Genomic DNA, 22,598 nt, shown 5'->3' with positions numbered 1-22,598 from the left:
AGCCTCCACTGTCTGCCAATTGATGGCGACCTACTGTCTTTAATCTTCGTGGTATCATCTCTTTGTCCCTCAGGGAAACTAGGATAATCTCTGCACTTACCTTACATCTAACTGGGCCAGTCTCATCTGCCAGGACTACACTCGTAATACCTGGCTTAGAGACAACTGTGGGGGGCTAATTCCTGCTGTTGCTGATAGCGTCCCTCTTCCTGTACCTTAGCTGGTAATACTTGAAGCACTTGGGCTTGTAAAGCCCCTGGGTTTCTTAATTTAAACCCTTCCTTCTTAGTCAGATCTGCTTGTGATTCCATAAAACACTTTTGGGGTCTATAGAGAACTCTTTGTAGTTTTCCCTGTTCGCCCATCCTTCTGCTGGTGGAGTCCTAGTCCATTTTTCTTATGGTCACCCCAGTTACCTTCTTTGACATCCAGGTACTAATCCAGAGGCCAGCCTCCTTTTGCAGCCTTTGGGCACAGTAGGCTTTTTAGCCAATAAGCTATTGGTGCAGCTCTGCAAAACAAGTACCGAGCATGTGGTCTCCCAAAAATAGATTGTACAGTCTATCATAGTCACTGACTTTGCTCCTCTTCAGTTAACCATCTAGTGCCTTACTTGAGTAATCCACAAAATTAACCTAGAACTTGTCAGGCAACATGTGTCTATCCCTGAACTTTAAGCGTATTACTCTAGGGTGAGATCAAACTTTACAACAAGGGCTTCTTTCCTGGGGAGCATACCTCATCCTGTAAGCTTTATCTAGGGCCAATAGAGTGTCCCTCCCTGTGGCTGACATATGCTTTCAGAGACTAGCCCCTAATCCTCATCTGGGACTCTCTGCATGCCCAAAACTACCTAATACTCCTCAAATCACTTCTCTCTCATCCCCCACCACAAAGCTAGGCACCAGATTTTGGGGGATATGAACCCTTTTACCTCAGCACATCTGTATCGCTGTCACCACTTTGGGAGTTGTTTACTGTCATGACATGTAAATCATTCGTTTCTTCGTATCTTATTTTTAAATATCATGCACCCTGCCTTGTAGGGTAGTAAGGCCTAACATAGGGGTGACTTATAGATATTCAAAAGGAGTGTCTAGGCCCGTCAAAGGGGTGATTTTGACAAGCTGAACTTGCAGTTTAAAACTGCACACCCAGGCTGCAGTGGCAGACCTGGAAACATGTGTACCGGGCCACAGCAGTGGATGGCACTATGACAAGTGCTGCAGCCCACTACTAGCATTCAAGTTACCGGTCCTGGGAAAAGGAAGTACCGCATACATGGGACCTACAAAAGCTTAATTTCCAAGAAATGCTCGAGAGGATAGATGAGAACAACTCTTCCTAAAATTCTGAATTTGACAAGCTTCAATTGATGACAACACTAGAGAAGATCATGATGTATAAAGAGCAATCTGTGTACGCTGATGACAATGACAAAACGTTTGTAAATGAATGCATCACCAAGGTACAGTAGAGACTATTGATGGTCCTGAGACTCCAGTGTGCCAACACCCCTGACTGGAGAAATTAATTGACTCTAATGGAGTGAGCATAATGCTGAGATATTTTTTTGTTGTTTAAATTTGTTTATTGGGTTTTAGGTTACAGTATACAATCAACATGACAGTAATCGTGAAAGTAGCCGGACATCGCAGTGCAGGATCATTGATACATAGCTTTAGAGTTAGTCCCACTGCAGTCTCCCCCAGTCTGAGGTCTTATGTCGTTCGACTACCATTTTCCTTGCAATTCAGCAGTGTGGACCACGTGGCCTCCCACCAGTTCGCGTGCATCCCTCTGCCGGGAGGTAGTACCGTCCATGTGAACTCGTCAATTAGTGTAAATGAGGGGATGGGCTCTCAGTGTAGTCGGTACTGTGGGGGTGTCGCAGGGGGCGCCAACTACGTGGGCGGGATCTGCAACAGCACGTGATGTTGTGACGACATTGACTATCGGCCTTTCCAGTGAATCATATCGGGGGGAATGTCCCTTCGAACTTAAGCTACCTAACTCTCCCAAGAACGTAGGGATGAACTGGATGACGTGGGTGGGGAAAGGTTAGGGGCAGCGGGAGGGGGGGGGCAGCTGGGTCTCCGTGACAGGGCGCTGAATCGGTGCTCCCGGGTCGCATGTCGCATTTGCATGGTGGGAGTAGTCGGCTCGTGTCTGGTTGCTAAAGGGTTGCTGGGCGCGGCCGCCTATGACGGTCAGGTGGTGCTTATGGCAATGTCACGGAAGTGTGGGGGCTGGTGTGGCAGGGTGTGTCTGGGGTTGTGAGGCGGTGGGCGATTCTTGGGGGCGTGTCGCCTGTGTAAAGTTATATAGTAACTGAGCCCATTCCAGGGAAATGGGGTGTTTGTGATGTCCACGCACCTCCTCCTCCCAGAGTATCTCCTCCTCCGCCTTGCCCCATTTCTGTACTGCGCCTATCCATGCCGCTTCTGGTGGCCCCGTGGGGGATCTCCAGTGCATGGCGATTCATCATTTCGCCAGGAGGATGGCCAGTGAGAGAAAGCGGCATTGTGTTTTCTCGGTTTTTCATCTATGGAAGATCCCGAGTGCGCATGCCTCCCATGTGGTCATGGTTGTGAGGGCCGTAACCTCCTCGAGGGTGCGATGGACCGTGTCCCAGAATCTTCGGAGGGTGGGACAGTCCCAGAACATATGCCTGAAATCCGCTCCTGGAGAGTGGCAGCGGGGACACTCGAAGTGAGTCTCTGGAAAAAACCTCTGTAGGCGGCCCGGTGTGAGATAAGCCCTATGGAGGACGTTAAATTGTATGATGCGGAATCTGGCGTTTCTGGAAACTTTTTTAGGATATTCCAGGGCCGTGCTCCATTCTTTATCGTGGACCACTCTACCGAAGTCTGTCTCCCACTTCTGGCGTAGGGATTGGAGAGATGGAAGGAGTAGCGAACGTATCGCTCTGAAGAGCCAGGTTACCAAGTGTCTACCCACCCCCATGTGAATAATCGTATGGATCACTGGGTGTGTCGAGGGTTCACCGACATCCGGGTTCCAGTGCCTGCGGCTGCTGTCTAGTAGTTGCCTATGGAGTAAGAATTGCCCGGGGGAGAGGTCATATTGTTCCATCATCTGCGCAAACGTTTTTAACTGGCCATCCTCAAAAAAGGAGTCTACCTCCGTGACTGACAACTCTGTCCAGACCCGAAGTGCACCTCGTGTGTAATAGGAATCCTCCCGTGGGAAGCCCACTAGCGGCAGCAGGGGCGAATATGGCGGCTGCTCCTTGGACATGCGGTGGATGCGCATCATACAGGTGCGGGCTATGGACATTTGCAAGGGCCGAGTTTGTGTGGGTTTAGTACCCGGTAGCAGCATTCGGACGACCGCAGCTTGTGGCACCGGGCCATTGGCCGTGGTGGTCTCTCCCATGTGACGTCCCGCCGTCCTGTAGGACAGCCATTGGAGTTGGGCCGCCAGAAAGTATGCTTCGAAGGCCGGCGCGCCAAGACCTCCCTCCGTGGTAGGTAGGTAGAGCGTGGACAGCGCCACTTGTCGCCGGCCTCCTCCCCACACCAGCTCCGTCAGAAGAGTGTTCAGTTCTTTGAAGAATGATCGGGACGGGATCACCGGAAGGTTCGCGAAGTGGTACAGCAACCGGGGGACCATTACCATTTTCGCTAGGGCCACTCGGCCAATAGGTGCCAGTGGGAGTGTTTTCCAGAAGCTCACCGCTGACCGTAGTCCGGCTAGGGCTTTGCGGTGATTTCCCTCATATATGTCCTCTGGGGTGTGGTATAACCGTACTCCTAGGTATCGAGGGGCCTCGGTGCTCCATGCAAGTGATTGGGTGCCTACTTGGGCTTCGAACGGGGCCATATGAGGGCTCAGTGGGTAGAGAGAGGATTTCCCCCAGTTCACTTTGAGGCCGGACACATCCGCAAACTCCTCTAACGTTTTCCAAATACATGTCAGGCCGCTCGTGGCGTCTCTAACATAGATTAAAAGGTCATCTGCGTATAAGGATACACAGTGCCACGTGTGCGCCAGAGGAATTCCCCAGCCTTCGCCCTCACGTCGTAGGCGTATCGCCAGGGGTTCAACCGCTAGGGCGAACAGGAGGGGCGATAGCTTTGAACTCTGGAGAAATGTAGGGTCCCAGCCGGACTCTGGACGTGAGTTGTGAATAGAGGAGCCTGGTGTATGCGGTCAGGCGTGGGCCAAAATTGTTTTTCGTGAGGACCTCGAACAGGTATAGCCATAAGAGAGTATCAAACGCCTTTTCGAGGTCTAAGATTAGGCAGGCTGCATTTGGGAACCGTTCGTGCGTCACGTCTTGGACATGAAATAGCCTACGGAGGTTGAGGGACGTGTTGCGGTTCGGCACAAACCCATTTTGGTCGGGGTGGGCCAGCTGGGGTATGACCTTGGCATATCTCATTGCTAGTAGTTTACCCAAGATTTTACAGTCCGAATTGAGTAGTGCGATCGGTCTGTAAGACGACGGGAGCCGGGGGTCCCTGTGTGGTTTCAGGAAGGAGACTATCAGCGACTCCCTGAGGGAGCTCGGAAAGACCCCCGCCGTGAGCGCGTCCTCGAACATGACCGTCATCTGCGGGGCAAGATGAGCCGAGAATGTATGGTAGTATTCGAGGAGGAAGCCGTCCATGCCTGGGGCCTTATTCCTGGCTAGTGCTCCTATCGCCGCTTTAATCTCGGTCTTATAATTTCATGTTAAAGGAGGAAAATATATGTATTTGAGTACTGGAGATAGCTAGACACAAATCCAAACTGAAGGTGAGATGTCCTAAATATTTGTTTCCTGACACCTCCCACAATACAGTGAAATAGACAGAGGGATTAAGTTACTTAGATAGGAATTCATAGTGGTACATGTGCACACAGAACTTTTTTTCCAGCAAAGTTGTCCTTGATAAAAGATGGTAAAAGACACCTACTTTGGGGCATAGAGGATACTCTTATATGACTCACCTACAGGGGTGCAGATAGAGCTGGACTTCCAGGTGGGCCCTAACATGCCAAGTGGTAGAGTGGGCCTGACACACCAAGGGATAAGACGGAGCTAACGTGACAAGCAATTGAGAGAGCAACCCACATTGCCTACCTGATAAGGGGTGAGAAGGCATCCATTTATCCACTGCTGAGACATTCTTGCATTCACCCACGTACCCCTATGCAGCAAAACAGACACAAAGTCAGCAAGCAAAGGCAGAATAAATTAAAAGAATGTAAGTAAGATTTGCGCCCCTGTAGTACTGCCTAGGGAGCTGCCAAACATCAAAATACGGGTCCATTACAGTTATCTGAAGATTATGTGTAACAAACATTGTATACAAGCTTTAACGCAGTGTAAAAATAATCTGCCCTTAATGGTCTATTGGCTTTAACATTCGATTCTCACGATAAGTCAGGCCTATTGCATTTGTTGTGATTTTGCATAATAAACAGATTCAACCTATGGCACTGGGCATTACTTTTCCTTAATGAACCAATCAGGCATATAACCTTTATCATTGGCACATCACCAAAACAAACTCAAACCTACCATAACAACCATACATATCCCTTCTAACAAGGGAGCCATCAAGAAAGAGTCAGCAAAATCACAAGTCCCTATAAAAGGAGTTTTGGCATAACTCCTCTTAGGAATGACTAACGAGGACTGTCACAGTGCAAATATTCGACCCCACCGGATAATTCATGGGGGAAACCAATATCTGAACGCTTGCATACTAAGGAATGGATGTGGTCTAACGGCTTGCAAGGTCGACCTCGAAATGGGAAACCGGGTTCGAGTCTCGGCAGGGACGCTCAACATCTGAGAGACTGGGCACATCACTTAATCTCCCCATGCCTAACAAAAATGAATGTGCCCGTCTGTAATGAAACTGGTGCTCATGTGAAGCGCTCTGATACCTTCGGGTCGAGTTTGCGCTATATAAAACTCCCAAAAATCAAACAAAAAAACGTAATTGTGAGATTCTTTGTAACAAAATACCACTCTACAGCCTTCAACACAGTAGAATAAAAATTCACCCCAAAGGCCTATTTGCTTTGATAAAACATCTCAGTTTAGGTAAGTCAGGTCTCATTCCTTTGCAGTAACTTTAATATATGCTTTTTACAATAAGTAAGTCAGGCATACTGTCTTTGATGTAACTTAGTAAACAGACCAGACCAGATAATTTCTAAATGAAACAGTCAAGCCTATGGCCTTTATCACTTGCTTCTCACCATAACCATCTCAGGCCTAATACATTAAGTATAAGCTTTCCTAGAAAGCAATCACCGGGCACGAAGTTGTACGATTAAGAATATGTTCGAAGTTAGAAAAGGTAACACAATATACAACCTATCCTAAAAAAGGCCTAGTAGGAATTGCAACAGTTCTCCTGCCAGGGTTTGGCAACTAACACCAATATATGTCTGCAACAGTAATCTGTAAGATTAGTTGTGACCATATAACTTTAAAACACCTCAACAAACTTTAACACAGTGTAAAGCCAATCCACCTTTAAAGGCCTGTTGTCTTTAATATATGTGTTTCAGAATAAATAAGTCAGGTCTGCTGACTTGGTCATCTTTTCATAATAAACAGATTAGACCTATGGCATCTGACATAAATTGTTCCAATGAACCAGCCAAGCCTATAGCGTTCATCAGTGCCTTGTCCCCATAACCTATTGTATTGTGCATAATCTGGTAACCATCAAGTATACAGTCATAAAATTACAATTATATACAGAAATTTATCTGGCAAAACAATATACAACCTCACTGAAAATGGCTCAGCAAGGGTTCTCTCATTACAAATCTTCAACCCCATGTGTTTCAGAGGGGATAACCAATGCCGAAAACCCTGCTTACTAAGATAGTTTTGGAGATTCCATTTAACAAAACATCTGTGTATAGCTTTTAGTGCACCCAAATAGCAATCCACTCGGAAATGCCTATTTGCGTTAACAAACCTGTTTTACAATAAATTGGACAGGCCTACTTCCTTTGTTGTAGCTTTTCAAATAATCAAATCAGATAAATGGCATCTGACATAAATGTTCTCAATGAACCAATCAAGCGTATAGATTTTATCACTGGCGTGTCACCATAATTTACTTACTACTGTATTCTTCATAAATGTTCCCTTAAAGCAACCCTCAGCATACAGTAAAACAATTGTAAATATTCACAAAACAATATTCATCTCTCTCCTACGAGGTTTAATAACGATTATTAAAGGCTAAATCTACTTGCAGAGTTTGTCAAAGGAGAGAACCTCTCCAGAACCCTTGCCTGCTACAGTAATCTGTAACAATCCATATAACACATTACATGTCCAGAGGGCCTTTTACACATAGAATATCAATCCATCCTTAATCCACCCATCCCTAGAGGCCAATTGCCTTTAACATATGATATAAACAATAAATAAATCGTACCTACTGTGGTTTGTCAGAAATGTTCATAATACAAAATTAGACCTATGGCCTCCAATATACCTTTTCCAATGACCCAACCTATCTATAATTGAAAGTATTTCTCCACAAGTCATTGTCCACCTATTTGCTCACCAAGGTACTGCTCCTCTCTTGTGGTGGTGCTATTATGTCTCCGATGTATACCGGTTCTCTCCTCTCTCCTAAGTGTACTGACTGGCTGCTAACTCCCCAGTATGCTACCCACACTTTCTCGCAGAGTGACCCCCCTCTCTGTATGCTTTGTGTTTCAATCTCTCTCTCTCTCTCTCTCTCTCTCTCTCTCTCTCTCTCTCTCTCTCTCACACACACTTTCGCTCACTGAATCTGGGTGTTTCCTCCATTGGGGTGCTGCTCTCTTGTTTTCAGAAAGTGCTTTCCTGTCACACTCATGATGCAGCTGTCTTTTAAGATGTTGCCCCCCCTACGTAGGGTGTTTCCCCCCCACCCCTCTCACATGGACACTATTCTGGTGTTTTTTCCACAGTCACTGCCCCTTCCCTGTGAACCTCTAGTCTGGTGATGGTGTCTCTTTATGATACTGATCTCTCTTAGGATATCACCTTGTTTCTACTGTCCGCTCAATATACTGTTCTGTATTCTCAGTGTGCTCCTCTCCTGGAATGCAGTCCCATCCCTGAAAATCCCCTCTCTATGTGCAGCTTTCTATAAGTATTCAGCTCCATTATACTGATGCACTCAATGCACTACTGTCTCTTGGAAATGTTGATGTTCCTGTGGGGCCCTTCTCGGGGTACTTCTCAGGCTTCCTGATTATGGTACTGCTCTTTGTGTGCAACTGCCCTCTTCTGTGCTATACATCTTGGTGCTATTGCTCCAGCGCGGCTCCAGAAATTATTTCTAATCAATACTCACCATTTCCCTGAAACCCTTTAAACACACAATCATACGACAGTGGGGCCCATAACACTGCACATTTACTCAGTTTACTTACACTTGGCTTCAGGGCTTTTGGTGAATCGAACCGGAGAAACGCTGAAACCTTTGGTGGATTGTCTAAAAACCTATTTTAAATCACTTATTATTTACACCTATAGATTATTACACTTTACCATGGCTTTATTCAAACATTTAATTATTCAGACACACCACCATAGTGGCAATGGATCTGCTAGAAAGAAAATTAGGCGTAGGAAAATCACAAGACCAGCTTTTAAAATTCTATTTCCCCAATTTTATTTAAAGCAAAACTTTATTATGTCTGACATTTATGCATTAATGAATTCTTTATTCAGTAAAATCTTAATCTTTATTCTAAAAAACGATCATTTTATTTAGAGCTCAGAAAAGTCACTTTTAGAAATTAGTCAAATGTTTATCAAAGAACAGATAGTTCCAAATTCATTCTCTCCTAACATCCCTAACTAACACCCTCATCTTATCCTTCAATCCTGCAAAGCAAACAAAATAAAGTTCATAAGAATCTTACATCCAGGAATCGGTCATCAGTCGGGCAGCACTTCCATTAGAAATCGAAAAAGCGACCTCATCTAGACAAAACCAGGGTTTTTTTATACACTCATTTCTAATTTAATCTATCTAAAAAGTAACTACCACTACTTATTCGAACTCTGATTGGACAAATTCAGGGTGGGTGAGCATCTCCTCACCATTACAACATCATTTTCCCAACGATTCAGCAGAAAAATAAAGGGTCTTTGTTTTAGGACAGTCCATAGCGTAGCCATTTCCTCAAGTTGAAACATCGGAACCTTTTCCCATGATCACAACATTCAAGCGTCCATGTTTGGCACCCATCCTAGGTTCCGGGCAAGGTAGCCTTGAACCTCCTCGAGCACAGGCAGTTCACTCTGACTTGCAGGCTTTTGGCGCGCCTGCGCTGTCCAGCTCTTGCTCGCAGTTTACCCGAGCGCCCATTTTTATACAGGCCTCAGAGGCCACTTTTTGGAACTATCATAGAAACAAACACCAATACATGTTACATTTTTAATTAAAACCCTTCTGTTTACCTCCCACCATACTAATGTTTCCCCATTAGTTGTTACCTAGCAAATAAGCCACACATATGTGTTTTATACTTACATTTTCGACCACTTCTTAGCACAAAACGTGTACTATAAGCACATTTAAGCTGCGTTTGTTTATATCTAGGCTGTGCATTATTTTACAACACGACAACAATACATATTAGTTATTTTATTGCAACATGCAAGCAAAATTAGTACTCCCGTGTATAATAAATGTATGCATCTTATACTATGGTTGATCAGTTCACAAAACATTCCATTAGTAAAAGTTAACGTTATGGAACATTGACTTCAAGAGGGGTACACAAAATTTTGCGTTTACCACCTCGCTCCATCACTATCCCCTCAATCTGAAACCTGTCAGGGCATTGTTCTGACTTCTCCTTTTGTGTGCTGCCTTCTCTCAGGGTACTGCTCCTTTCCTGAGAAACAACTCTCGGGAAGCAACTCTCTCTCACAGTCCTATGGACAGTCCTCAGATGAGGATTTTGGGGGCCCTGGGCCAAATGTATTTTGGTGGCCCCTGTTAGGAACAGCTTTGAATGTATGATTCATTTCCTACCTTTTCATGTCCTCGCTGTCCAGGTCACTGACACTGTACAGACACACTGTTCCTAATTCTAAATGGTTTTCATTAATATTCAGGGATAGTGATGTGTTTTAAATATTGTAATTTAGCAGCAGCTCACCAATATTATTGCAAATAATCTCGGCAATCAAATGGCGTTACTTATGCGTGAGGTCCTGTTTTGATCTAACAGGAACTTTTTCATTGATGTTGCATGGTGTTGAAAAACATAAAAAAAATATTTATTTACAAAATTTCTATAAAAGACTCCCACACATCACCCACGTTAAAAAAAAATTAAAGAAAAATTGTGTTTCAAACAATCTATGTATACTAATCAATCCAGCTCAAGGTAATTAGGGCAGGACTGTGAGGTGAACAGAGCCTTATGCCTTATCCATTATAGGTCACCCTGAAAGACTGGGGCCCTCAGCCAGACCCCACTTTGCCCATGCCTTAAAACGTCTCCGGGTTGTTACTCTTATGTGCTATTTGTTCAAGTGCCCCCTCCTCCCTCTGCCTTCTCATCAGGATGCCTCCCTTGCTCATAGTCCTATTCCCTATACTACTATGCAGATTCCTGTCCTTACCATCTGCAACTCTTAATTTCCCCCTCATTATGCTGATGTTCTCTCAAATGCACCCATCTGACTGTTACAACCACTAAGGTTGCTCTAGACGAAGTTTCAGTGTTTTGTGAATAAGGTTTGTTTTGTCGTCTCCTAGCATATACCTCTGCCCAACTGTACACCTCTCCCAACTTGTAGTCTGCGGTATCTCTTCGGAATGTCCAAATCTTCCTCTCATTGATCTCCTGGGAGTGTTTAGTTAGTTGGACAATAATATTTTCTAGTACTTTTGACCATTCATCAGTGGACATCGAATTGGTAAGCTCAGATTTCACTTTGTTTATTTCTTTTGACAGGTCTTCCAGGATATTAGATAACTCCTCAATAATTAAAAGGATCAAATCAAGAGAACATTTGTTCACTATTGCATACCAACAGTCTTTGAATTTTTTAACGTTTTTGCAGAGAGGTGGTTTTAAGGTGAGCAAGACAATTTTGGATTAGAAGGTTTAAGTACCCTGGAGCTTGCCAATTCCGTTTTAACCCATTCAAAGGCTTCTTCACACCTGACTTCCCACACAAAGGACATCGTTTTTATTTAAAACCCAGTCAAAGCATTTATGTAAGACGCATAATCAGGACTAAATCGGGCATTGAATTCACACAACCCCATAAGCGACTTGAGTGTAGTCTTACCCACAGGTGCCACAGCATTGACAATGGCATCCACCAAACCTGGCCTGGGTTCAATGCATTCCCAGTCACACCATGTCCTAAGTACTCTACTTTGTCTTTTAACTCACACTTCTCCATTTTAAGAACCACTCCTTACTCTTGAAATATGGATAGTACCTGATTAAGAAAACAGCCATGTTCTTCTATAGATTCTGCAAATATCAGAATGTAATCCTGAAATGCTGCCTCCCACTTTATCCCATTGAGCAATTGGCACATGATTCTCTGAAACCGAACAGCATCTTCCAGTACTGGAAAGTGCCAAACAGAGAGGAAAATTCTGTGTAATGCCTGGACTGGGGTTCTGGTTGTATGCCGAAGCTAAATCCAACTTACTGAACCACTTTGCACTCAAGGAGAAGTGTCAACTGGTCAGCAGTTGTCAGGATAGGATGAGTACACCTATATAGCTCTGTTTAGGCTACGGAAATCAATGCAGACTCTCAAATTCCTGTCCCATTTACGTGCGACCACCAATGGAGACAACCAAAGGGACGATTCAATGTACTATATTATACCTTTGTCACATAATTCTCTCAACTTCCTTTCAAGTTCATCTCTAGTGGAAAAGGGAACACTACGCAGTTTGTGTTTAATAGAAGTCGAGCCTTCCTTAACTTTTATCTTGTGACAGAAACCTTTGATAGTGCCTACCTTACCAAAAAATACAAAAGGAAATGTGTTTCCTATCTGTTCCTTGTGGTCCTCACACACCACTGAAACTTGGTCCTTAGTTCCTGGCCTCAAAACCATTTTAAACATACATTAGTGGAACCACCCGAGCATGTTCAAACCCTTTATTCCACCTATATTTCCCCAAACATTTTCCTTCCTCTGCAGACCAACATTTCTTCGAAAAATCCAGACACCTAAGTTCTGTTATCCTCATAGGAAACTGGGGCTTGTTCTGGAGGTTCAACACTTTACTTGGCTAGTTTGACGGAAAAAGCTCCTCAGTGATCCTAGTGATCCTGGCTCCTGAATCCGCAAACAATTTAATATTCTGGTCCCCAAATACTTCATCAGTGATCACTAATACCATGTCCTTCAAATCATTCTGTACCTTTTCCAAACTGTATTCAGGCCCTAACCCAGACCCTTTACTACAAAATTACAGACAGGGCTGATTTTATTCCCAAGTTTAAGAGACTTGCACAGTAATGTATAATATCCTATAAGAAGAAAGCACGTAATTTAAATCCCCTGTAGAAAATCACGTTTATCTCCCGAGATAGCACAGTTTGGTAATGTGCTAGCTACAGTGATCAGCATGTAGCCAGTGCACCATATTTATGTCCTGTCAAGGATGGCCTGGCTAAGTATTTATTCTCTGTAAGGTTGATGGAGGGAGCCTGAACTATAAAGGGGAGAAAATCCATTTGCTTAAACTTAAAAATAGTACACCACACTTGCTCTGCCTCCAGCTCCCTCTCCGGTGCCTCGCAGCACACATTATTCTCCATCTAACCCTCTGAGGGCCTCATGGCACTGCTGGTCTCCCAAATGCTTTCACTTCCCCTCCCTACTCCTCACCTACTCGTTCTGTTTCTCTGATCCACTTTTAGGCTTGCACTGCCCTTTAGATAATGTTGTTCTCTGGTTTGGGCAGAGTCAACTCCTTCCTAAAAGAAGTAACATTGCAGGTCAGATTTCCAGCCCCTCCCGTCAGATTACCAACTTCATTTGCTCCGCTGGTTAGTGGTCTTCTGGTAGTCCCCTAAAATAAGTGACATTTACCTTTAGTAATCTTGCTGGCACCATTGTCCATTTAAATTGTGCTTGGTGCTGTTGATGTGTATTGACGGCCATGAATGTTGGGCTCCAGTGACAGCAGGAATCCTTGTAATAGAAGATGGTTCCTGGAATTCTCCATCCTGGCCGTCCCTTGTTGTTCCCCTATTGGACACCCCATCTTCCCACTCCTTGCACTTGTTGCACAGCATCACATTGAGGTTAAATTCATGCCCTCAAGGAGAAGTTGCAACTTGTCTGTATCCCAGGCTGAAGAAGGCGACAGGGGGCTGCAGCTCTTTTAGACCAATCAGTGTTATGCGCTGGGTCACATAACATCTGCGACAAATGAAAATGTAGCACCCCAGTAGCTGAGAGACACACTAAGCATTCAAGAAGTGGCGGAGATGACTGATAGATTATCTTCCACATAAAACATGGCACAAAGAAGTATCACTGGAAGATGAGCTTTGCCCTAGTAAAGGAAAGAACTTTAAAAGTAGGTTGAATTGCATAAACTAAGGAGTCCTAAATAATCAGAAATCTGACATTGAAGGATTGCAGACTCCTGTAACGCTTAGTGCACACCCCACCGACTGCCCATTAATCTGCTTCTTCTCCAGACCCCTGTCCCTTCCTACTCAGGTTACCCCTTTTTCCCTCCCTACACACATGATCATCTTGTGTGTCCAAGCCAAAAACCAGGCAGAAATACCAGAGTCTCACTTCCTGGGTTATTTTGGGCAAGGGTGAATACCTATAAAACAGTGCAGAGGACCTTTGTGTCCCAATTTATGGCATTTTCTGCAAGCAATAGTTTGCAGTTCACATTTAACTATCAATCTGTGTTTAAGAGCAAGAACAAACGTCCTAATGAATTAGGATATAACTGATGTATTGATGTTTTAAGGGTAAATGTTATACTGTTAATCATAGACACATACATTATGATTTTTCAAAAGTTCAGTCAAATTCTTTTGGACTGTCTTGAAATTTGTGATTGTAGACAGATTATTAACGGGGGTTAAAGAATAATGCCAATACGCATGCCAACGTTTTTTGACTTCCATAAATGAATAGGATATAATTTAAGTTTAATTGAATAGAGTGAGACATTCCCATTCTGTCATTCTGAGAGTATGACAGATACCTGAGATGAAGCCCGCAAACTAGACCAGAGTAAGGCTGCATTTATCACAAGTGATGAATGTGGACCCACTCTGTAGAGAATCCAGAGCCATATTTTAAATTGGAGTTGGCTAAGTCCCTTCTTAGTAGTGTGAAAGTAAATATATTTATAGATTTTAATTGTACATTACTCTTTAAACATAGTCTGTTTTATCTTCCTGAGATACACTACTCTAAAACTGTCTGCACAGACGTGTCAATTTTTTTTAATCTTTTATCTATTGCTGATGTTATATCACACAGGCTTCCCCATATGGCTTGTGCTGTGGTTTACAGAGGAGCACAGTACATTACTGCAAAATGGGACAAATAGTGTTGTTGCTGAACCATACTCATGGCAACCATTATTAGGGTGGCATCAATGGACAGGAAGATGGGGTTTATCACAAGCTTGAAACGTTTAGTTTTTAGTGCCTTGCTTGAGAATCAGAGCAATACCTTCTTGGAAGAGAGATCTAAATATGGAGCCAAACCTTGTAGAGAGTTTGCTTTTTTCATATTAAATGGGTCTTCTGGGCCCCCCTTGTACTTTTTTGTCCTCTTGAAACGCTTGCTATGTGTAATGCTGGATTTTTGTTGTGTTGATATGATGGTTGTTTGAGAGAGAAGTCATTTGATTTTTAAGGGAACAAATAGATGTTCATAATAATTAGAGTAATTTAGGATTGATTTGCTCACACAATTCTGGGTCATGGCACTTGAAAGAAATGTTTCATTGGAAAGAATGGTTAATATGGCATTTCCTCCGTTAATGTGTGAAGGCATCAATCACCTGTCGCATGTCTAAGGCCCTCAAATAGAATCTGTAGTTTTTCAGTATGGAGAATGTGTACGGGGGGGGGCGTGGCTAGCAGCCGATGAGGACGGTCGCAGCCTAGCGAGGCTCCCGACCCCCTGCCCACAGATCCGCCGAAAATCCTGTTCACGACCTGGGATCCCCGCGAAAATCGGGTCGATCCCGAGATCAACACCCAGGCCTGCTCCGGTTCAAGTGGCGAGCCGGGGTGTCTACTGCAGCGGGCGCATCTTGATGTGAAATGCCCGAGGCGCCAGAGCACAAGATGGCGGTATCCAGTGAAGCGGCTGCCGGGGAATAGCAGCGGATCCTCCCCCAACGCCCGGCTGTGCAGGAGAAGCAAGGTACTTGGTGGCCGGGGGGAGGCTGAGACCGCCTGACGCCCCAGCGAGCCCCGACCTCGGAGCGACCGGCGAGGAGTTCGGGCACGGGAGCGGCTCCGGCGGGGCTCCGCCCCACCCGGGAGGAGAATAATTTATGCCCCGGCTTTGAGGCCTGCTGCCCCTGTTGGCGCATCCCTGACCCGAGGCCCGGCAGGGCGAGGGAAGAAGATCGGAGGGGGGCCTGAGAGCGTACGGGACCCGACTGCCGTACCACCGACCTGGACCCTTGTGGAATTGGAACGGGAGGCTAAGTGCGGGCGGCAGTAGTGAGACCCTGCCTAGCCCAAGGGACACTAAATTTACACCCCGGCTCCGGGGCCTAGTATCTCGGTGGGTGCATCTCCGGCCCAACCGCATTGCTGCACGGAGGAGGTGGGCCTGAGGGAGCCGAGAGGGGAACGGGGACCGACGCCTGAATCGCTGACCCCCGAGCCCGGTGTGGACGGCGTGGGGCCCAGAGCGCAGACGAACACGGGGAGGACCCGCTCTGTCCGTGGGCGGGCTATCGACACCCCGGCTTTGGAGCCCATCGTCCCTGCAAGCATCAGGGAGCACCTGGAAGCAGTGCGTGCACCCCGAGGACAGTGGCCCAAGAGAAGGTCCATAAAAGGGGTGAACTTCGTCCGTCCACCCAAGAACCACTCCTAGCGGGGGGCCCCGATTAAACTCTTCGCTGCTGTCCCGGAAGGAAGTTGGGGCCCATGAAGCAAGTTCGTGACTCCTGACCGGCTGAACGCAGTGGCCCAGGTGTCACGCACAGACAGCCCTTGTTTAACGGACACCGCCGGGGGAGAAGGAGGAACGGACAGTACAGCGAGCAGCTATCCACTCCAACTGCGGGCCTCTGAGCGGGCGTACCTGACGACGTGGCCCCCCCGATTGGGACCCTATACCCGGTATGTATGTATGTATGTATAGGCATTTATATAGCGCACTACTTACCCGTAGGGTCCCAAGGCGCTTCGACCGCTGCGAAACCCTTCCTGGCTTCCCTGAGAGATGGTCCCTTAATGGGTATCTCCAGGGTGAGACCAGGCATCCCCGGCGGTCTGGTGGGGCCGTTAGTGAAGATGAGGCAAGCTAATGCCCAGAGTTGCCGAGTGTGAACGCTGATCAGAGTGGGCACCGAGGCGAGAGAATTATCGAGTCCGCTGACCCTGGTCCAGAAACCTGCCGCGCCGGGAATCGAACCCTGGTCCCGGGCCGTCCTCTGCTCTCGGGTCTGCCGCCTCTAACCAGTGAGCCACACTACTTCTTGGACCCCATTGTCGCACTATCGGAGAACCACAGCGTCATCGTGACGGCAGTGCGCCTTTGGCAGACCAGACAGCGACAACGACACCAATTGACCGCCCTGAGTGAGGCTAAGAACCACAGCGGCGGGGAGGGCTAAATGACCCCGGGGTGGTGAGGGCCACGCCGGAGAACCCGAACTGTCCCCCTCCTGGCTGGCGCTCATCGGTCAACCCACACCCAGGGGCATCGACGCCCCCCTGAACATCCCTGGGGGCCCAGATCTGAGAACAGGAAGCAAGATGGGGAAGCCCAGAGGCGCCAAAGGGGACGGGAGCCCGGCCACGGAGACGCCCGAAGACACTACACAACCCACAACAGAACTGCAACAAATGCAGGACCGGATCCTAGAGGTCATCGCTGCTACGAGGGATGCATTGCACCGCGACATTGAGCAGGTGTCGACAGGGCTAGGGCTCCTGCGGCCTGACCACGCAAAACTAACAGATAGAGTCAAGGAAACGGAAGACACCTTGAAAGACATAGTGCCGGCGCAGAAATCGATGGATGGGAAGCTCACAGAGGCACTAGACCGCATCCAAGCCCTGGAGCGACGAGCAGAGGACGCTGAAAACCGCAGCTGGCGGAATAACGTGCGCCTCGTGGGCCTTCCCGAAAAAAAAGAGGGCACGGACATGGTGGGCTACTTGCAAGAATGGCTAAAAACTGTGGTGGCCCCGGAGGGCCTTTCTCCCTTCTTCACACTAGAAAGGGCGCACCGGGTACCGTCAAGACCCCCGAAACCGGGTCTCCCACCTCGCCCAGTAGTCATCAAACTGCTCCACTACAAGGACAGGGACTGGCTGTTGCAACGAGCCAGGGATGCTGGTCCCTTCCAGGTGGACAACAGCAAGGTCACGTTGTTCCCGGACTACACGTTCGAGACCCAAAAAATGCGCGCCTCGTTTCTCTCAATCAAAAAAGAACTGCGCACAGAAGGCATACAGTACTCGCTGTTGTTCCCGGCCAGACTCCGCGTAGTGGTAGACGAGAAGGCCCTGTTCTTCCCCACGGCAGTGGAGGCGTGGACCTGGTGGGACACCTACAAGGCAGGCACGGATGGAGCTTTATACCGAGCTGAGGAGGCGCGCCAGGACCAATCAGTCAGGCGATCGAGGAGACACCGAGGGCGCGGCCAGGGATCCGGTAGGCTGACGACCTCCCAAACAGCGGACGAACGAAGAGCAGCACTGCAGGCAGTCAAAGAGGTCTCGGGATCGGCGCTGGCAAGTTCGGAGAGGGGATCGGGCTCGGAGGGCCAGGGAACGGGCTCGGACACTGAGTTATCGGAGCTGGGAGGAGCAAAGGGCCCTAAGGTCACTCCACAGACGTCCGAAGAAATTATTGGGAGCTGAATCCTGGACATGGTACCTGGCTGGGGTGACTACGGCTAGTGCGGCTCCTACGAACTCTTAAGCAGGCCGCCGTAAAACTGGAATATCGTGAGTCATACTGCGCATTGCGGGGCGGGGGCATGGGGAATGCACTTGGAGGCTCCGGCGGTTAGCTCACGCACCCCAGGGCCCATAAGGCCTTCGTAGTATCAACTACGGATTAGGAAGATTTGAGAGCACGTTTGCTCGTTAGTTTGGATGGGAGCGACTCTTCTGCAGTTAGGTCCTGTTCTGGGGTGGGGGGGGCCTGGAGTAGTTGGGGTAACTCAAGGCGCAGTTTGGGGAGGAGGGGAGGGGAGGGTGTTGGAAATGGGCAGGGGCGGTGTCTGGTCTAGGGTCTGGAGGCAACTAGTTGATGCTCTACCCCGAACACAATGGGATAATGGCTAATGCGGGATCGATTAAATGTGTGTCCTGGAACGTGCGGGGTTTGACTACGATGACGAGGAGGCACAAAATTCACTCTCACCTAGTCCGTAGAGGAGTGCATATAGCATTCCTGCAAGAGACCCACTTAACAAAGAAGGAGGGAATAGCGCTCCAGCGCAGATGGAGGGGACAACTGTTTCATACCACGTACTCTGTGTTTGCTAGGGGGGTGCTCATCTGGGTGAGAGCGGGTGTCCCTTTCCAGGTAACTAGGCATGCGGTAGACCCAGATGGGAGATACGTAGCGGTTGAGGGACTGCTTAGAGGTCGACACATTGTGCTCTGTAGCATCTACGCGCCGAATGTGGATCAGGCAACATATTTCGCAAGGCTTTCCAGGGCACTAGCCAGCTACTTCACAAGCCCTGTACTGATGGGGGGAGACTTCAACTCAGTAGAAGATACTACACTAGATAGATCCCACCCGCCGCTACACACATCCCCGATACACCGATTGGCGAGGTGCAGAGCGGAATGGCAGGGAAAATGGGACCTGACAGACAGCTGGCGCACACAACATCCTACAGAGCGAGATTACTCATTCTACTCTAGCCTACATGACCTCCATGTCCGCCTTGACACCTTTCTTTGCTCCCAAACAGTGCTCCCAGCGGTGGCCCGGACAGAATACTTAGCGCGTACGATCTCTGATCATAACCCTATACTCTTGACGTTAGATTGGATGAATGGACCCCCAAAGGTTCCGACGTGGCGGCTGCGGCCGGACACGCTGGATGACCCTCCCTTCCGCGCGGAGCTGGAGGAGCGGATCACTCAATACTTTGCAGAGAACGAGGATACCGCTTCCACCAGGGCAGTGGAATGGGATACGTTTAAAATAGTAGTTAGAGGGCACTGCATAGGGAAATTTGCAGGGGCGCGCAGGTCATTGGTGGAAGACTTAGATAAGGCTGAACGTAAATTGAGGGAGGCGGAACTAGCACGCCCTAACCACCCAGAGTTACAGAGGAGAGTGAGTGAGGCGCGGGAGGCGGTGGCCACAGAGGTGGAGCGCCTTCGGAGCTTCGATTACAAAACATACTTAACGAAGACTCTGGCTGAAGGGGACAAAACTGGAGCGCTCTTGGCTTGGCTAGCGAACCCCAATAGGAGTAATCAACCAATTATGAGCCTACGGGAGAATGGAGGCGATACCCATGAAACACAACCAGAAATATTGGACTGTTTTAGGTCATATTACGAGAGGTTGTATAGTACTGAGTTAGGGGACCAGTCTGAGGCTATAGATATCTTCCTGAGTGATTTGCAACTACCGCGCCTGGAACAGGAACATGCTGACGCCCTGGGAGGCCCAATAGACCTGGTAGAAATAAGAGGAGCAATTAAGCGAATGGCGCATAACAAAACTCCGGGAATAGATGGGTTGCCCATTGAATTCTACGGGAGATACCTAGACCACCTAGCCCCGAGACTGCAGGTGGTCTATAATGAGGCCAGGGAAGAGGGCAGACTTCCCCGATCAATGCGCGAAGCCATAATGATCCCTCTATTGAGGCCACGGAGGGTAAGCACGGACCCTGCATCATATAGTCCGTTATGTATGTTAACTACAGATTACAACATTTTGGGTACTATACTGGCCGCCAGACTGCTGACCCATATGCAAGACCTGGTCCATAAAGATCAATCAGGTTTTATACCCACAAGGAACACAACACACAACATCCGTAGGCTGCTCAGACTGATGGATGACCCACCGCAGGACGCGAGGGCCCCCCTAGTATTGGCGGTTGACATAGAGAAGACCTTCGATAGCCTGGAATGGGACTACTTATACAGGGTGATGCAGATCTTCGGCCTGGGTGATGGATATATAGGGTGGACGAAGGTGCTATACTCATCAGCGAAAGCTAGAGTGAAGGTCGGGCCCTTGGTATCGGACCAATATGGGGTGCATAGAGGAACCAGACAGGGATGTGCACTTTCTCCCCTGCTATTTGCGCTTGCGGTGGAACCCCTCGCAGCAATGGCAAGGCGGGGTGAACATTACAACGGGTTGGTCTTCAGAGAGGCCCACCACTACATTTCCTTATATGCAGACGACCTCCTCTTCTTCTTAGACAATGCGCAGGGAGCTGTGGAAGGCGCTGAGAGACTACTAGCGTGCTTTGGTGATATATCAGGACTGCGAGTTAATTGGTCTAAAACCTGCCTCTTCCCTCTCAGGAAGGGGGAGACGTGCCCCCCACTCCACCCGAAAATTAGATGGGAGCCCAGCTGCCTGAGTTACCTACGGGTGCACGTCTACCACGAACCTGCGGACCTCTTAGACGGTAATGTGGGTCGCTGCCTCCGCGTATTGCAGGGTTGTATGTCCTTCTGGGCTACTCTGCCCCTCTCAGTGGCGGGCCGGGTTGCACTTCTAAAGATGATAGCCCTACCGCGCTTATTATATTTCTTTCGGACCCTCCCCGTGTGGATACCTGGAGCAATCTTCAGTCGATTACGATCGATGATAGTATCCTTTTTATGGGGGCACGGGTAGACGTAGAATTGCACTGGCGACGCTAACCCGCCCGAGAGATGAGGGTGGCCTGGCGGTCCCAGATTTTGAGCTCTATTATTTGGCGGCTCAATTACAATTCTTCACACAAGAAATAGCGAGGGTGTATCGCGGCCCAGAACAGGAGAGGGAGTCCGGCACCCCCGCCACGTCTTGGCATACATAACCTTGCAACAAAGGTTAATACTAAGAGGACTAACCCAAGAGGAACGGACGCTTCGATTGTGTTGGAACCGTTCGCAAAAGAGAGTTGGGACCGGCCACCCGTATGCGCCCGAAATTCCACTGGGCATGGTGACAGCGCTCCCACATGGCGGAGACTGGTCGAGGCTGCGACTGTGGGAAGAGGCAGGGTTACAGATGGTAGGGGATCTATATGACGACGGAGTATTAACCCCAAACCAGACTTTACAGGAGCGGTATGACCTTCCGAGAGGAGACTATCTACTGCATGCTGCGGTGGTGAGAGCCATACAAGCGCATTGGGGGGAAGGGATGGCTGAACCCACGACATCACTGGCGTGCCAATACACGATGATGGCGGCAGGAACCTTTAAGGCAGTTACGTGCCTCTATTCCAGAATGCACACAGACACACTGCAACCACTTACACTATTGAAGAATAAATGGGAGGCAGACTTACAGTTAGAAATCCCGGACACAACATGGTCCCAGCTGGTGCGCAGAGCTAGGAATAGCAGCAGAAACGTGCGTTTCCAACTGATACACCTCTACATCCTCCATAGGGCTTATCTCACCCCGGACAAAATAGCAGCATACTTTGGCGCAGAAGACGCAGCATGCCCCAGATGTGGCCAGCTGAGAGCAGACTTAGTGCACATGCTGAGGAGCTGCCCAGGCTTACACGAGTATTGGGGGGGTATAGGGGACACCCTGAATGCAGTAGCGGATAGGGAACTGCAGTACGACAGCGCGGTCACCATCTTACATTGGTTCCCACATACACGCAAGAACAAACTGTCAAGCAAATTCATCGACATGGGCCTACTTATAGCGAAGAGAGAGCTGACCAAGGGGTGGAAATCGAAATTAGGGCCCACACACCGGAGGTGGATGAATGCATTTCTGAAGTGGGCAACAGCGGAGAGTACGCTTCGTTTCCAACTGGCCCGCTGTAGCTCAGACGAGAAAGCTCAGGACGCAGCAATGGCACGGGAAACATTAGTGCAGGCCCTAAAAGATAGTGCAGTAGATGAGGAGGAGGAAGTTGAGTCGGAGAACCTGATACCCTCTGCAGCAAGGATCATGACCCCGGCACCTATGCCGGACACACACACACGATAACAGTACAAAAGATCCGTAGTCCCACAATATAGGCACACGTCCTTGCGCCAGAACTAGACACAGACATCGGGGGGGGGGGTGCACAGCACACCAGGTTACTACAGCGAAACATGTATGTGCCTTCTAGAGTAGCAATGGGGAACGGGGCAAAAAGTAAAAGCAGAGAGCAGAGGGCTCTATACGAAGACTACAGCTGGCAGCCCAGCCAAGTGAG

At 48.1% G+C, this 22,598-nt stretch overlaps 1 protein-coding gene across 1 annotated transcript in view; it reads left to right on the top strand.

Annotated features, from left to right (window-relative positions):
- The window catches only part of GALNT12 (polypeptide N-acetylgalactosaminyltransferase 12), a 1,011,450-nt gene that overhangs the window by 610,847 nt on the left and 378,005 nt on the right, over positions 1-22,598 (top strand). The gene's annotated exons all lie outside the window — the stretch shown is intronic.

Source organism: Lissotriton helveticus, chromosome 4_1, assembly GCF_964261635.1.
Source record: "Lissotriton helveticus chromosome 4_1, aLisHel1.1, whole genome shotgun sequence".
NCBI classification, from domain to species: Eukaryota; Metazoa; Chordata; class Amphibia; order Caudata; family Salamandridae; genus Lissotriton; species Lissotriton helveticus.
Note: the sequence above shows the minus strand (reverse complement) of the source record. Positions and strands in the feature narration are given on the sequence as shown.